We start from the raw sequence: 16,633 nt of genomic DNA on the forward strand, positions 1-16,633 counted from the left end.
ACAAGCTAGTCCAATCAAGGTAGCTATGGCAGGCGGTCAAGACTAGGTCTCGGGAGGGGTGAGGGTGACTGAAAGACCTCAATGAGCACTCGGAGCAAGGACACTTACAAATTGCTCCCAGACAGGTGTGCATATATCAAAAATATAAACACATTTATTACAAGACCTTTGTAACTCAACACACAGTAAAATAATCAAAGCAATACTACTAAACCAACACAACACTATCAATGCAAGATATATACAAGACCATTAGGGTCTAAAGGGTGAACAGCACAAAATATGTCCACAACATAGAGGAGAAGGAAACGGGCAGTGCAGGTAGTCTTTAGTCCCCTTCAACATCAAATACACACCTAACTAGGAGGCAGTCCAAGCCCTAAGAAGAGGAGCCTTGTGCTCAATAGTACATGCAATGTAAGTGCACACGGTTGTTCCAATGGGCAGGACTTTTCAGGGGTCTCTAGCAGCCAGGAAGGTGGGTGAGGCGATGAAGAATAGATTCCCACTATTCAGGGAGGACCTCCACTTGAAGGCAGAGGCAGTTCCAAGGTTCGGGAATAGTTCGCACTAGCAATGGAAAGGAGAGGTGCCCCCAGGGGCCACTTGTGCGTAAAAAATTGTTGGAGGTGCTAGGGGCACCAGTTAGGGTTATGATTACTCACTGGCCCCAGGCGCACTCCGGACCAAACTTCACCAGCCGAGTCCACTGAGGTTGCAGGTTCAAGTGTGACAAAAAGGACGTCTCTGCGGCTTTCAGTTCCGAAGATACATCGATGACAGTAGTGATTTCTCCGCTTCAGATGGATGGATCAGCTTAGTTTCACTGCAGCAGGCTTCAGGGGCAAGAGGGTCACAAATGCAGCACACCTGCAAAGATCGTTGCCGCGGCTGGGCAACACGGTAACCGCGTTTACTCTGGTCCTGGCGCACTCGTCTCACTTCAGACCTGGGAACACCAAGTGTACGAAATTCGGTGTGAGGGTGCCGTGGACACAGCGCTAGCAGTATACCAAGTTTCGAGGGCCTCCTCGAAACGGCGGCGGTGACAGAGCAAAGGACCTGGGTAAGCTGGTCAGTCCACTGGTTGGCCTAGGGACACTTCCGAGAAAGCTTACTTGACGGGTTTCATAAAGGTGCCGAGAATAGTTGGTCCCACTATTCCAATGGGTCGAAGCGTCTTCGCAGAACTTCTAGGACGATCAGCAGAGGGGCCCCATAGGACGACAGCGGGCTCAGGGTGCCAAACCTTCCAGCGGGTCACCAGTGGTTCCTCGACTCAACTTTGTAGTTTCAGGATACTTGGATCCTATCCTGGTTCAATGAGAACTCCAGAGATCGACATGATATGGGTGTTTTGGCCTCCTCTTATCCAGTATCTCCTTTGCGCCAAAACAAAGAGGACCGAATGGGAGATCTGCTCACAAACACACACACTCCATATGTGGACCAATCATGGACCACAGTGGTCCCAGGCATTCACAGCACTCCAGACTCTCTGGCACCCAGGATGTGTATTGGAACCAGACGTTCCAGCCCGCATCCTGGAGGCACACGCACAAGGCATACAGAAGCCTGCGAAATGCATGACCAAATAAGGACTGGCCCGGGTAGGCTCGAACTGGGATAGGTGAAGGGGCAAGATGGGCAAAGGACAGGACAGAGAACCTCGTGGCATGGCCATTTTAGAGCCAGGCCACCTATGTGTGTCAAACGCGGTTAACTCGGCAGAAAAGGGTTATATAATACGCAAAAAGATAGCTGCCACCAGCCCTGTCCATGACACATCTGTTAAAAAGTCCTTCTCAGTATCTAGGGCATTTGGAAATGACTAAGAGACCCAAGTGCACTGTACTGGAAGGTACATTGTGCACTTGCTACATGTTGCAGAAAAGTTGCTACATTGGAAAATGACTAAGGGAAACAAAGTCTCCCAGTACTGACCGTTTTAAGGGCATGTCGGTGTCCCTAATAAAAGTGAGCGAAAGCCCAGAGGATGCAGCTGAAGGCTGTGCTTCTCTGGCAAAGTCAGTCTATGGTGTTTTAAACAGCAGCAAAAAGTTTGGGGGTGTACAACTGGAGGGAAAATTACACATACAATGAAATAACACGCATAGTAACAATAGAAGAAGAGGGGTTGTTAAGAGGGAAACATCAACCCAAGGAGAAGCATCCTGACCAGTATACCAAATGTACTGCAGTGGTCCTAACCAATTGTGAATTTGTAGAAGAAGTTGTTCTATACCTATTCTTTGAACTGTGGCGAATAATCTTGGAAAGAAGAGATCCTGGATTACCACTGGTGCTATTTTCTTGGCTGGAATTGGAATTGAAAGGGGATCTTTTCAAAGGAAACCAGAGAATTGTTACCAGTGGATTTTTGTTTTGAACTTTTGTTTTACTTTGGAACCAACAAGAACTGGTTCAAGACTTTATTTTTCCTTGGAGCATTTGGGAAGTTGACTTTAAAAACCGTGGGGAAGGGATTCTTCCAGGACCGGTGAAGGTCATCCAGATAATGTTCAAATCTTGTTTGCCATTTTATGATGTTTTTATAATATTCTTTGAATGTTTTGTGTAGTGAGAGGGCCAGTATACCTATGTTAGCAGTTGTTCCTTAGTATTTAAAATAGGTAGAGAATTCCCTCGTAGAGTAGGGCAAGCAAGGCTTTATTAGCAAACTTTTTTTTAGCAAACTTTTTCTTTAATAAAATGTCTAATCTTGAATACTGCAAGCAGTTGTCCGCCTCACATTACTGACCACTCACAGCTAGTTGTCTCCTTGCTTGTGCTAGCCTCCTGTCCACCCTGGTATGTCCTTTTTGGTTTTATGTTCCTTTTCTAGCTATTGGACTTCTTTCTGTATTTCTAGCTCCACTACTCAATGTGCTTCTCTTAACTGTTTAGATATATTTATCATAAGTTGTTTCAAATAGTTCTTGAATTTGTCCCACTTTCCCCCCGTGTTTATAGTGACTTTTTCCATGTCTATGTAGTTTTGTATCGCCATCTCTATTAGGTTTTTAGATCCTGTATTTCAGATTAGGTATGCCTCTAGCCTCTTTCTTTGTGCTATTATCCCTCCTCCCATTCTAAGAAGGTAGGTGCGTGATCTGATGATGTAATTGTTCCACTGTCTGCCACCTTTATTTTATTAATTTTCTGTGATGCAAAAATATGGTCGATTCTTGAGTATGATCTATGTACTATTTGTATCTTGTAGGTGTGCATATCTGCACATGTCTGTGAGCCCTAATTCCTCCGTCTTGCTCTTCACCTGCTTGGACGTAGCACTGTGGCCATAACACCCGCTCTCCTCTTGTAGTAAGCATGCCAAAAAAATTGAACAAGGTTGAAGTCTCCCCGTTACTACCCATTCTGCTTCCCTAAATCTGTCTAGTTCTGGTAAGAATTTCCTTATGAATCCTTCTTGGTCCTCAAGGGGCGCATATATTGACGTAATTGTGTGTCCTGCAATGTCTCCTTCCTTCTCATCCTTAATTTTGCTACCAGTTACCTTTTAGTCATTTAAGTATTGGGGTCGATACCCCTGATTGTTTTGCTTCTAATGTTGCATGAAGCTGGACTGGGTATTCCTTGCTTTTCTAATCTCCTTGTATCGTGATTTTTGAGGTGTGTGTTTTGGAGACCTGCTATCTGCACACTCTGTTTATGCAAGGCTCTCAGTATGCCTTTCTTACCTGGGGTTTTAAGCCCTCTTATATTCCATGATTCTTATGTAAACATGCCTCACTCTTCTTTTGAAATTTTTTACTTAATCTGCTCGCTTGTGCTCGGGTTTCACTGTTTCGTCTTCCCTTTTTTGTAAACTCCCTCTTGTGTTCTGATCCCTTTTGTTTCAGACCTGTTCCTCCAACCCCCCCCCCCCCCAAATAATGTGCATACCCTTGTTAGGTCATCCAGGTCCCTAACATGTCCCCTCCTTCACGAACAACATTTGTCTTTGCTCACATTTTTCATCATCTTTTTCCAATTTTCCCCATGACCTTCAACGTTTCCCCATATCCCTTCCTTCCCCTTCCCGAGTCAGTATTACATTATGATCAGTCTGAACAGTCCCCATCATTATTATTGTGTCCATTTTATGTGCATTCTCATGTCAGACTCTTTCCACTTTTCCCTCGCTGGCTTCAAGTTTGGCTTTCCTTCTAGGTCTTCTTTTTTCCCTTTCGCCGACTGTTAGCGCATTTCTGATAATTCTCCCTAATTTCCCTTACCTTTTGAGACCCCCTGCAACTTTGCTGGATTTCTAGGATTTTTATTTTTACCTGGAAAGAGTGAGGGCATTTTTTCCCCACTCTCATGTATTTTAATGTGTTTTACTTTTGTGTTCTTTGGATATGGAGTTTTAGACAACTCCATAGGCGCATCTTGTTCTTGTGTGTCACACAGCACCTTGAGTGCAGTGGCACAGGGATGTCTTTCAGACTTCCTAAGGTTTAAATACCTTCTCTGGGACTGACTACTGTCTCCCAGAGCATGTAAAGTTAAATTGACTTTGCTAGTCTTTTTTTAAATTCATTGACACAGCACACACTATCTTCCTATTGAGTGCTGGAGGGGTTGCCTAGCATCCCCTGTGTCTAAACACTCATGTAACAGTCAAATGTTACCCTTTCCTCTTGAAACGGCTGGTGGCAGTGGTTTTAGAATGAACTACCATGATTTTTCCCGACCGTGAACACCGGTAGCTAAAAATCGGGTCAGCCATGTGTTTCAATATGGCGCCCAAGACCCCTCTGTAAAGATAGACTCTGGTCATCTTTTTTTGCCGTTTCTATTAGGAAAGGTCCTTCTAGTGTTTGTCTCTGCGTGCCAAACCAGGTTTGGTCCCTTTGTTCGATGACCTTTGGCGAGCTTCAGTGCTGAAGCACTCCTCTGGCGCCTGAGTGTCTGGGGTGGACCGGATGTGAGGGAGGTGCCGAAGCTCCATGTGCTTAGTCTCCTAGGAGACCTGAATGCACTCTGGCGTGATTGGCGGGCTGACTGTCCGGCAAGGACAGCCACCCTGCTGGGTGAGTGATGGCTAGGCAGGAATGAATGGGAGAAAACTGTTTAAAAGCAGGTCTCTGGGACTTGGAAAGCAGAGTCGACCACTGGAACGAAAGAACCGAAGACGAGCTGAAGGAAGACGACTGCTGCAACTCCTGGACCGTTGGTTTGCCCGGTGAAGCCCTGCTGCAGGTCCGAATTGCCTGAAACTCCCTCGACAGAGAAGCCCCTTCAAGGACGACGTCTTCGCTTGAGCTGGTGGGAACCACCATCTTGCAAGCCACCTGGACACCGTCTCCATACTGGTTGAATTTTCTTCAGAGTGATGTTGAAAACCGGATAGCCAATGAGAAGGATACCAGTTTGTGGACTTTTAAGGCACCTTAAAACCGACGTTTAGCCAAGCTTGTGGCTTCTTCCCTGGGCAGTGCTGGAACCTCCTGACCTCCTGAGCTTCAGTCGTGGGGACAAGGAGGAACAGCGAGATCTGCAGGAACTGCCAGGAACAACTACCCCAGCTACAGCTTTTCTTCATCAAAAAGGTACTGTGCAAACGTGGTGTGGAAATCTTTTCTGCCGTGGTGAAAGTTTGTTAAACTTTCCCAACTTTGGAGTCTTGTTCGCTCCTAATCCGACATATAACTCTTTTTTTCTGGCAAACTACTTCTAAGAACCTTGGCAAAGACTTAACCGTTTTCTACCAGAACTGTGCTATCCTATCCAAGACACTGAACCATTGACTTTGGCCCAGGCCTATTGAATTGAATTGCCTCTTGTAGTGAACTGAAAATATTTGCCCTGCCTCTGAAAGTAATTGTGTTTTTGATTCTTATAACCTTTTGTCTTTCTGCCCCTTTTGAAAGTTACTGAAGTGCCATTTTGCTCCCATTTCAGGGGAGCCTAACTTGTTCAGAAACATATTGGTTGTGTACTGTAGTGTATTATAGTGTGATTATAGTGGAATGTTTTCTAACTAAATGTGTAAATAAATGTATATTCTTTTACCAAGAAACCTTGAGTAAGTGTTTGTTTGAACTACTGTGATTGCAAGTTCTTTGTGTAACATCTTGTACTGCTCACATCCCTCTTGAGAAGTCTAGCTGCTTAGCCGCTGCTACCACATAACTGTGTAGTACAGTCTTGTACAGTCTTGTACCAAAGGTGAGATTGTGCTTACACCTGTAGTCTTAATTGTGTGTAGTGTTCCCAAAGGGTATTGCATGTAAATCTGCCTAACACCGAGCACCAGTCTTGTGCCTGACTTGTTTCTTTGGATGTTCAGCTGTTCACAAGTTCCCCATCCTGCCGTTGGTGAGCAGGTCAGATGGCCTAAGCCCCACCCACCTTAGCCCTGCCTCTTCCTTTCTGCTCTTAACTCTTAGATCAAGGGCCTCTCTTGCCTTGGTGTCAGAAGTAAGGGCAGATGAAGAAAAGGGCATTTCCTGTTTGGACCTGTTCAGACCACGGGGACCCAGGGCCCAAACCCGTGCTCAGACCAAAGGTAAGCACGTGCCGGCATGTGCCTTCTCCCTTCGTTCCCACAGGCCATCCCCAGCATCACCAGGCAACGCCAATGTCATCAGTTGTGGACTCCGCAATGCAGTGACCTCGTCTACATCAGCCACAAGCCCATCTGCACCCCCTTACCATCCACAACATGGAAGTTTCGCCAACATCCTCTCAGCTATCACCCATGCAGCAGATGTCGCCGACCTCTCCACTACACACAATCTCGATGCCATCTTCATCACCGAGACCTGGCTGACACCCACCTCCACCCACTCCTAGACGTCGTTGTCCTCGACGGCTACAGCATCCAGCACAGACTGGCTGACCAAGACAGTTGGAGGCCTTGTAGTCATCCACAAGACCTTGAGGCCCTGCACCAGGCTTCACGTCGACAAGTCCTCTCCTGCCACTTCCTGGCAGACAAAGTTGCCTTCCATCTCATCTACAGACCACCAAAAGCAAACGCCAACTTTATCGTAAACTTCACCAACCTGGTTAACACAGTGTCCCTCACGCACGTCAACATCTTCCTAGGCGACTTCATCCTCCCAAGCAACAAGGCCACAACACCGATAAAGTAAGCTCTCCTCTGCCTTCTCGACGCATTCGGCCTCACACAGCACACGAAAGACCCAACACACGAGAAAGCTAACATCCTCGACCTAATCATCACTGCACTCTCTCCCTCCACCAGAGCTCTCCTCTCCCGCTTGACTGTTCTGAGCACTTAGCCGTGCCTTTCAACATCCTGCACATCACCCTAGTCATGCACTCCCAGCAGCCAAACCTTCAGGTCCTTCAAGAACTTTCTGGTGGTATTCCCTCACGGAAGACTTCTGCGACCTCCACTTTACATGGACCGAACACCCCCAACCGAAATGCAACTCTCTACTGGAAGCACTCAACACCACCCTCTATCAACCGACACGCACCTCTGAAACAGCACCCTGGTACATGCAAGAACTGAACCGCCACAAAAGAGTAATCGGTAAACGAAAGAAAACCTGCCGCCACTCCAGGACCACATCTGACAGCATCTGACCTGGTGCTCTTCAAGGAGCTAACACGCCGACAACTAATCAGCGTAGCTAAGGCTTCCTACTGGTTTATAGTGATAGCATCGAATGCAAAAGCATCGAAAAAAAGCATTTTTTTCCTCTTATATTTATGGGTGGTCCCCCAATCCCTGTTTATTTAATTATTTACCCCTTAAAACCCATAATAATAAAAATAAAACCTTTACCTTTAAAAAAAAAATGCATTTTTTCGATGCTTTTGCATTCAATGCTTTTGCGTTCGACGCTTTGTATTCTATGGAATCACTGGATTCTACTATCAGAACACCATAGCAGAAGTCGACAACAAATGCAGAGCCTTCTTCAAAGCGGTCAAGCACTGCGTCAACCCGCTACCTGCCCCTGCATACCATACTCCATTGAAGAATCCACCGCCATCAACACCTTCATCGACTAAATTGGCAAGATTCGCCAGCACATGGACACCAGCTCTGCATCCACAGACCCACCTAGTGTCCCTCCTTGCAGAATATCCACACCCTGGACAACTTTCAAGACACACTCGACAGAGGACCTGGTAGAAACCCTGGCCACCCTCAAAGCCAGATTGTGTACAGGCATGCTCCCAGCATCCATCATCAAGACCCTCCCCTCAGAAGCTCTCCTTCCCTAGCTACAGATCATCAACAGCTCCCTAACTCAAGGCACCTTCCCATCGACCATGAAAACGGCACATCCTCACTCTACTAAAGAAACCTACTCTTGATCCTGACAACCTAGGTAATTATCTCCCCATTACCCATCCTTTCTTCCTAGGTAAGATCATTGAGAAAGCAGTTGCAGCACATCTACAGCAACACATCGACACCAACCATCTCCTCCAAACCTACCAATCTGGATTCAGACCCCAATGCAGCACAGAGACCGCAACCATACAGGTGGTCGACAACGCCCATAGCATCCTTCCATCCCTGCCTCATTGTTCTACTTGACCTCTTGGCTGCTTTCAACACAGTAGACAACCATTCTCTTAGACACCCTCCATCGATGCATGGGGATCAGCAACCTTGTCCTACCCTGGTTCAAGTCCTACCTCGCCAACTGGCAGCAGTTGGTTCAGATGGACTCCTAGATTGCCTATGCTATCCGTCAACTGTGGGGTTCCGCAGAGTTCCATCCTCTCCCCAGTGATCACCAATCTATACATGGAGCCGCTGGGGGCCCTCCTAGCCACACACATCCACATGCACCAATACGCAGACGACACACAGCTGTACCTCAAGATCGACTCCTTCAAGGACTTCCATAGGCTCAAAACCTGCCTCGTGCGGATCCAGTATTGGATGTCCAATGCATACTTGTAGCTCAACCCCTCCAAGACTCAATTCCTACTCCTCACCAACAACACTGAACACCCAGACATACAGATCTGTCTATCAACCATGAACGCTGGACACCCGAGCTCACCTCCTTGCGCCAAGTCCCTCATGTTCCACATAGACAACAACCTCTCCTTCAAGACACACTTAGCTAAGAAAACTTGGACAGCTTGGTATGAGCTCTCCCTCCTGCGGAAATTCAAGCCCTCCCTCCGGAGAGCTTTAGATCCACAGTTCAAGCACTGAAACTATCCCACCTGGATAGGGTAATGCCCTCTTCAAAGGCGCACTCCGCCCCCAGAGCAGTGTCCTACACGCAGCTGCATGCCTCATCAAGGGTCTACGCAGATACGACCACATCACCCCGGCCCTCATCAACCTTCATGGACTCCCACAGCATGCATGAATCACCTTCGAGTCTTGCTGAATCATCTATAAGGGAGTCGCCCTCAAGTCACCCAGCCACCTTGCGGAGAAACTTGGCAACTCCAGCAGTAGGCGCACCGCCAGAAGCCAGGAAACATGCAGACTTTTTCTTCAAGTATTCTCATTTTCTCTTCCATTATTTGTGCATGGTGGGATATCCCTGGGATGCTAACTTCTGTCATTCTCTCTTCCATTTCGTATATGCTGGATCCAAGCTCATCAATATCTTTTCTGTTTGTCGATATGGTCGCTGATAGGTTGTCTTTAACGTTGGCCCGACTGCTCTTACTGTCTCAGTAATGTTATTTTTTAAATTTGCATCAAATTCCTCCGTAGTTAGCAGCATGTTTATTTTCTTTCCCGTCTTCACTTCCTTTCTTCCCTTGTGCCACCGGAAATCTTAACTGATTGTTCTCTCCCCACCCTCCCTTTGGGTTTCTCTTTGCCTTTTAGTTATACATTTGTCTTTCTGTTTCTTCTTGGGTCTAATAGGCCTTCTTCGCTTCTTTACTTCTTCCCCCACAAGCCCCTGTTCTTTATGTGGCCCTTGTTTGTGGTGGCTCTCACTGTTCCATCTTTTAAGTCCTTTGCTTTCTTTTCCCCCCATGAGATTTTCTATGCAGTCCTATATTGGGGGGCTGGGGAGGTTCTCAATTGGCTCCCTTCTCCCACATGGCTGTTGGGGACCTTGGGCTGTTTTGTGTTTGTTTTTCCCCTGGGTTTTCTCAATACCGTATGCTCTTTTTTTCAAGCCTCATTGTGCTGTTTATTTCCGCTGCCACCTCCTCTGTTTCCCTTCTTCCCCGCCATCCTTCTCTTAGGGTACCATTGGGTCTTAGCCTGTCGCAGAATGCTCCTGTTTGTCCACGGCCTCTAGGCGAAGTTCTACCCGCTACCAGTCGCTTCCCTCCAACCTCCACCTACTCTCCTCCTCTGGACTAGGCTCTTGTGGCCGCCATCTTTTCTTCAGGCCCTTCGCTCTTCAACCTTTTTCCAGTCTCATTTCCTGACTGGCTTTCTCCTCAAGCCCTCTGCCCCTGAGATCGAGGGGGCTGCCTTTTTGGGGTGCACCGGAACCAGGCTCAGCGTTGTGGGCTCAGGCATCCATCTCCATCCGCTCAGGCTCCCTGGAAGGTTTCCAGCCTCTCCAGGCACCCATGCGCCACTCTGTGTCTTCTCTTATGGCGCTTCTTGTTTTATTCTGGATTCTGCTCTCTTTCTCCTGCTCAGGCTGTGGTTACATTGTTCTAGGGGTCATATATTGCGGTCTTTAAGCATGTCTGCTAAGTCTGCCATCTTGGACCCCCCCTCACCCTGTTCTTTTAGCAATGAGCTGCAGTCGCTTCAGTCATCCACTCCAGAATTTGAAATGGTTGGTACAATTGTGATCTCTTTTTCGAGACGAAGGACAACGTGTGCGTCGTCCTCATACATATGAAAATTGCCCATTTTGAAATTGCGGTTCGATCCACCAAAGGTTTCATGCATGGATTCGATAACAGTGGACTTGGGGTTGAGCCTTGACATACTCCGGAAGTGATGGTTTTCTGCATTGATTGGAATGGCGGAAGAGCTACTATTTGCACTCCATTATTGAAATTTTTTACTCTGACATTATGTACTACCTGCTAACAAACGCCAAATGTTTTTTCTCTGTGCTTTTTGAAGTTCACATATAAAAAAAAAATCAGAGTGTACATTGGGGCCAATCTTGGTATTTAGAGATTATACATAGTCCAGAGTACATCGATCATGTAGCTCGAGTGGGTAAGGTCAGTTGAAGCCCAGATGAATCCTTCAGGTGGGTGAGACTTTCTTTCAGACTCTTCGAGGTCCGAGTGTTTGATAGATCACTACACCAAGTGGTCAGATGAAAAGGCGAGAGTAGGCCAGCAGACTTGGGACTCCCAGCTATGTGAGGGAAACAACACTGAAAGTTTGGTAAATATCTAGTGTCCACCTCCCTCCTGCCCCCTCTCCTTTTTCCCCCAATATGGTGTGTACCTGTTTCTGGATGATGGAAGCTGGAACCCTACTTCACAATGTAGAGAATAGGTGATCACAAGAATTAGTGTGGTCCGAAGTCCAAACAAATCCCAAGGTTCCTGATAAATCCAACACACTCAATCGTTGAACAAATTTCAATTTGAAAAACAAAGGAAATCCAATAAAGAGGAGAAAGAGTTGCAGTTCCATGGAAAGAAGATGTTGTCTAGGCCAAAGCTGCAAGACGAAGGGCAGAACAGGAAGCGAAGCAGAGGACAGCAGGGATACGTTAATTGAAGCAAATCGTAGCAAGGCAGCTCAGAGCAAGATGCCAGTTGCATAATGTCAATTCCCCTTTCCATAAGATATGTATTCTTCGCCATAGACATGCCGGTGTCATCGCGCCACAAGATTAGAGCAGGGCATGCACAGGGTGATGGCTTGCACCCCCAGGAATGCTGGGGATCTTGGTTTCGGTTGCGTCTGTCTGCCAAGCGCCATCCTAATCCCGGTCTGGTCAAGAGACCTATGTAGCATATTTAATTTTCGAAAATGAATACAACTGTACATCAAATGCATTGATTGCGAGTCCTTCCCTTGATCGCCTTTTTTATGAGATAACAAGCATGATGGACTGGAGTAATTAGTCCAAATACCAAAGAGAAGGAACTCGTCAGGCCTCATGATTTGCTCTCGTCATTGGCTATTTATAATTGACTCTTGGCGAATAAGGAATGGCGTGCTGTGTGCATTGTGATGAATCACAGGTATTCGTCCCTTCTTCTCAAAGGGGGAGACTCCCCCTGTGAGCCGACCCTGCAAGACCCTCCCTATGGGTTGAGGCAAGTGGGACCTCACCAGGCTAGACTCGCCTTTGGGGACAAGGACTTCCGATCCTATGAGGAACTACCGAAGTCAACTACAATAGCCGCATATATGGGACTATCTTCGATTAAGAATAGTGTGGAAACTTTTGTTTGGCTGAAGACATTGTAAAAAGGTGGGAAAAGAAAGGATGTTACCTCTTTAATCAGAGACTTGTATTTAACTGCGAAGAGTTGGAGCAGAAAGGGAGAAGGAGAGTGCTATGCACAGGGTAGCATCACGTTGTGTAAAGGAGTCGAGGCAGGCCGCGGAACTTGCAAATTTTAAAAAGTCTGAAAAACTGTTGGAGATGCCAGAGTCCCGGTGTATGCAACCTCAAAGGAAATGGTACGAGGAGGAAGAGAGGGAAGCAATACCTGATAGTGGCATGACCAACCATGCTTGCACAGTTGTGGGTAGGAAGCCCAAGGAATAGTGATGAGATCGCAGAGACCGGAAGCCTGAAGAACTTCTGTTCTTTTTTTTCGTGCCCGCAGTCCGTTTCTGACCTCAGAGAACAGCTCCTTCTACCAGAAGCTGCGCTCTGTCTCCACGCCCCCGGAGCACATGTTCTAACGCTCCAGCACTGTGATCTGATTCTCTGACACCAGTTACAAGGGCCACGCCGTACCTTTGCTGATATTTTGTGACAAACACACTATACTGCCTAATTTTTGGCTGTTCCAACCAGCCCCCAGTGCCAGAATTGTACTTTTGACAACCTCCCTTTTGAGAAATATCCTGATCCACCATGAGCTCAGCCACCAGTTGCCTGAGATTGGCTCTGGGAAACTGGTCCCCTTCATGTGCCTCGACCAGCCACCACTACCACGGAGTGCACACCACTACTACTACACACATTTACTGCCACCATTGACCACCTGCATTCACGGGCACACCTCCTAATCTTAGGACCCTAGCACAAGGGAGACACAATCCGAGGTCCGGAAGAAGGTGCCAGAATTTGGAGCCGAAACATCCACAGACCTTGCTGACCAGCAGCTTGTCCACACTAAATCTAGGGAATCTCATTCCCAACGTAGAGCTAGGATTGGTCACTATTTGACTGCAGCAAGACCCACATTTTGGGGCCCATTTGAGGGGACACACTCTCTCCCCCCCCTATCCCCCTTTTCGCAAATATTTTTGCTTGAACTTTTTTACCATTATGTGTACTTTGTATGTGTTTTGTTTACAATGGTGTTAAATTATGTTATGCACTTGCCTAAACTTGAACAGCTTTATATTCGACTGTGGAGCACAAATTGTTGTTAGCCTAAAATGTGGCATAGCCAATTAAATGAGGCTATTTCAAGGTTGCATTTGTTACAGACTACTTCATTTTTTCCTTTAACTCTGCCTTTGTACTTCTATCTCAGACCACAGGATGATTGCTTGAACGCCAATACACTATTTTACAAATAGAAAATCGTACAAAACGAGTAGTATTATCAAATATATACTTGAGGTTACCTTTCTTGTGTTCTACTTCAACTTCCGACCACCAGCATCTGCAGAAGGCAGGCACCCAGCGAGGAACCGAGAACAGAAATCCGGGACCAGTACCTGAGAGACAGCCGAGCCCTGCACCCTTTCCCAGCCTAATGAGGGGTACCAGGAGAATCTGGGATAGTGGGAGGCCACCGTGGGAATAATTATATGCTTGAAGAAACCTGTCCCAGTCTTGACGAGATGGCCTTAACGAAAGCAGTTTCCAAGGACTGTAAGGCATATTTAAGAGAGAATTAACTCACCCAGGTGGGGAGCCAACAGAAACTGTGAACTAAAACCCTGGGAGTGTTAGGAAAGATTTCATATTGTAGATAATTTTCCTTCCATGTGGCAACCCCCAAACTTTTTGCTTTTTTACGCCCTGATCTAGACTTTGCCAGAGAAGCGCAGCCTTCCGCCGCACTCCTCTGGGCCTTCGCTCCATTCTTATGGGGAAACTGACATGCCCTTAAACAGTCAGTACCGGGAAACTTTGTTCTTTTCTCATGTTGCAGCTTTCGCGCAACATGGCACAAGAGTGCATCGTAACTTACAGTACTTCGCTCTTGGGTCTCTAGTCATTCTACAGGCCCTAGAAACTCTCGATGGATTTATAACGAACTGTGCAAGTATGTCACGGATGGGACTGGTGGCAGCGATCGCTTCTTTGTGTTTTGAACTCCCTTTTGCCCTGTTAACCGCACTTCTCGCATTTGGCCAAAATGGGTGGCCTGGCTTCCAAAATGGCCAAGCCACGAGGTTCTTTGTCCTGTCCGCTGACCGTCTTGCCCCTTCACCTTCCCCAGGTCGAGCCGACCCGGGGCCATCCTTATTTGGGCATGTACTTTCCCGCCAAACCCAGATGCTTTCGTGGACTTCTGCATGTCTTGTGTGTGCCTCCAGGATGTGGGCTGGGATGTCTGGTCCCAATACACATCCTGGGTGCCAGAGAGTCTAGTGTGTCTTGAATTCCTGGGACCACGTGGTCCGTGATAGGTCCACGTATGGTGTGAGTGTTTTGTGAGCAGATCTCCTATTGGGTCCTCTCCGTTTTGGTGCGAAGGGAACTTTGGCTAAGAGGAGGCTGGAAACACCACTACCAGGTCGATCTCCTGAGTTCTCACGAACAACGGATACAGGAGCCAAGTATCCTGCAACCAAGAGGCTGAACCGAGGAATCTCTGGTGTCCCGCTGAAGGACTGCTCCTCTGCAATGCTGTCGCCCTGTGAGACTATTCTGCTTCTGATCGAACGAGAAGGCCTGTACTGGTACTTCGACCCTTTGGAATAGTGGGAACAACTATTCTCGGCATCTTCATCATCTCCTGCACGTAAGCCTTCGGAAGCGTCCCTGGGCCATCCAGTGGACTGACCAGCCTACCCAAGAGCCTAGCTCTGTCACCGCTGTCAGGTTGCTGTTGTATTCCGAGTCCTTGGCACTCACACGATTCGTACACTTGGCATTCCCAGGTCTGAAGTGAGACGTGTGCATTAGGCTGAAATACACACGGCCGCTACGTTGCCCTGCTGTGGTAATGATCTGTGCGGGTTCACTGCATTTGGGACATCCTCAACTCTAACTTCTGCTGCCGCAGAATCTACACGACGCCGAGACGTCCCCTGCTCGTATCTGAACCTGCCAGCACTGAAACTGATGCGGAGAAGCCTGGGTCTGCCTTCATCGGGGACCGGTGAGTAGCAACACTAGGAACCGGTCGCCCTCCTGCAGTAGCCTGTAGCTTTTCCTCGCTGTGTTAAACAGCACGCCTTTTTCGCCCTCGCGCTCTGCTTCTGCCCACAAGTGGAGGCCACGCTTGAGTAGTGGAGATCTGTTCGTCCTCATTTGTTCACCGCTCTGAACTGCCTGATTTTCTTGAACAGACTCCCCTTGGCACCAGTGTGTGCAGGTACTTTTGAGCACAAGTCTCCACTCTTCGTAGGGCTCGGACTTCCTTCTAGTTAGGTGGCCTTTGAAGACGATTACTTGCACTGCCTGTTTTCCTCCCCATCTAGGTGGTCTGCATATTTCGTGCTTCAAACTCTTTAGACCCTTTGGTAATTGTATATATATTGTATTTGATTGTGATGTGTTGGTTTACTTGAGTTTTATCGTGATTCTTTACTATGGTCGATGTTACAAAGGCCTTGTAATAAATGTGTCTATATTTTTAATATAACACCTGCTTGGAGTAATTTGTAAGTGTCCTTGCTTTGTGTGCTCATTGCGGGCTTTCAGTCACCCTCGCCCCTCTTGAGACCTAGTCTTGACCGCCACCATCGCTACCCTGATTGGTCTGGCTTGTCCAGAGGTTACCCTGTTCCAAGAAACTAGGCTGGCCTTCTGAACCTCTGCCCCTCCAGGACACAGTTCAGAAATCCATTTTAACAGGGCAACCACCCTTTATCTTCAGAGTTGAAGGTTGGCGAAAGGACAACCCAGAAATACATAATGCGAAAGACGAACATGAAGCTTGGCAGTGAACTATAGCCTCAGGAGAGAATCTTTGGCAAAGAAAGCTTGAAAGAAAGCCTGAAAGGGACTCGAGGCAAACATAATTTAGTAACAAAGAGAATGGGAAGTACACATCTTCCTTGGCCCGCAAACATTCTTGAAAAAGTGGTCACTGGCCAGTTGCAGGACTTTGTAGAGCGAGCAATGCTATTGGATAAATTCCAATCGGGTTTTAGACCTAGATATGGAACTGAGACGGTCCTTTTGGCCGCACAGGATGACCTACCGAAGACCCCAGACCGAGGTGAGTTTTACCTTTTGGTGATGCTGGACCTGTCCGCAGCCTTTGATACGGTTAATCACCACACACTTTTGGATCGATAGCAGGATGTGAGAAGGGTGTCTGAGCATGCCATACATTGGTTCAGATAATTTTTGATAGATTATCAGCAGGTGAGATTGGATGGTTTCCTCTTGGATGCCATTAGACTGAACTG

The 16,633-nt window shown here is 47.3% G+C and overlaps 1 protein-coding gene across 3 annotated transcripts in view; it reads left to right on the forward strand.

Moving 5' to 3' along the window:
* Positions 1–16,633, forward strand: part of EDC4 (enhancer of mRNA decapping 4) — a 2,544,921-nt gene that overhangs the window by 47,025 nt on the left and 2,481,263 nt on the right. The window contains exon 1 of one of the 3 annotated variants that reach the window (XM_069603847.1): positions 3,386–3,405. The exons of the other annotated variants lie outside the window; for them this stretch is intronic. The gene's annotated coding sequence lies outside the window, so the exon portion shown is untranslated. Of the gene's footprint in view, positions 1–3,385; positions 3,406–16,633 lie in introns of those variants that run through there. 3 annotated transcript variants of the gene reach the window in all.

This window comes from Ambystoma mexicanum, chromosome 1p (assembly GCF_040938575.1).
Source record: "Ambystoma mexicanum isolate Mex_15411 chromosome 1p, UKY_AmexF1_1, whole genome shotgun sequence".
Taxonomy (NCBI): domain Eukaryota; kingdom Metazoa; phylum Chordata; class Amphibia; order Caudata; family Ambystomatidae; genus Ambystoma; species Ambystoma mexicanum.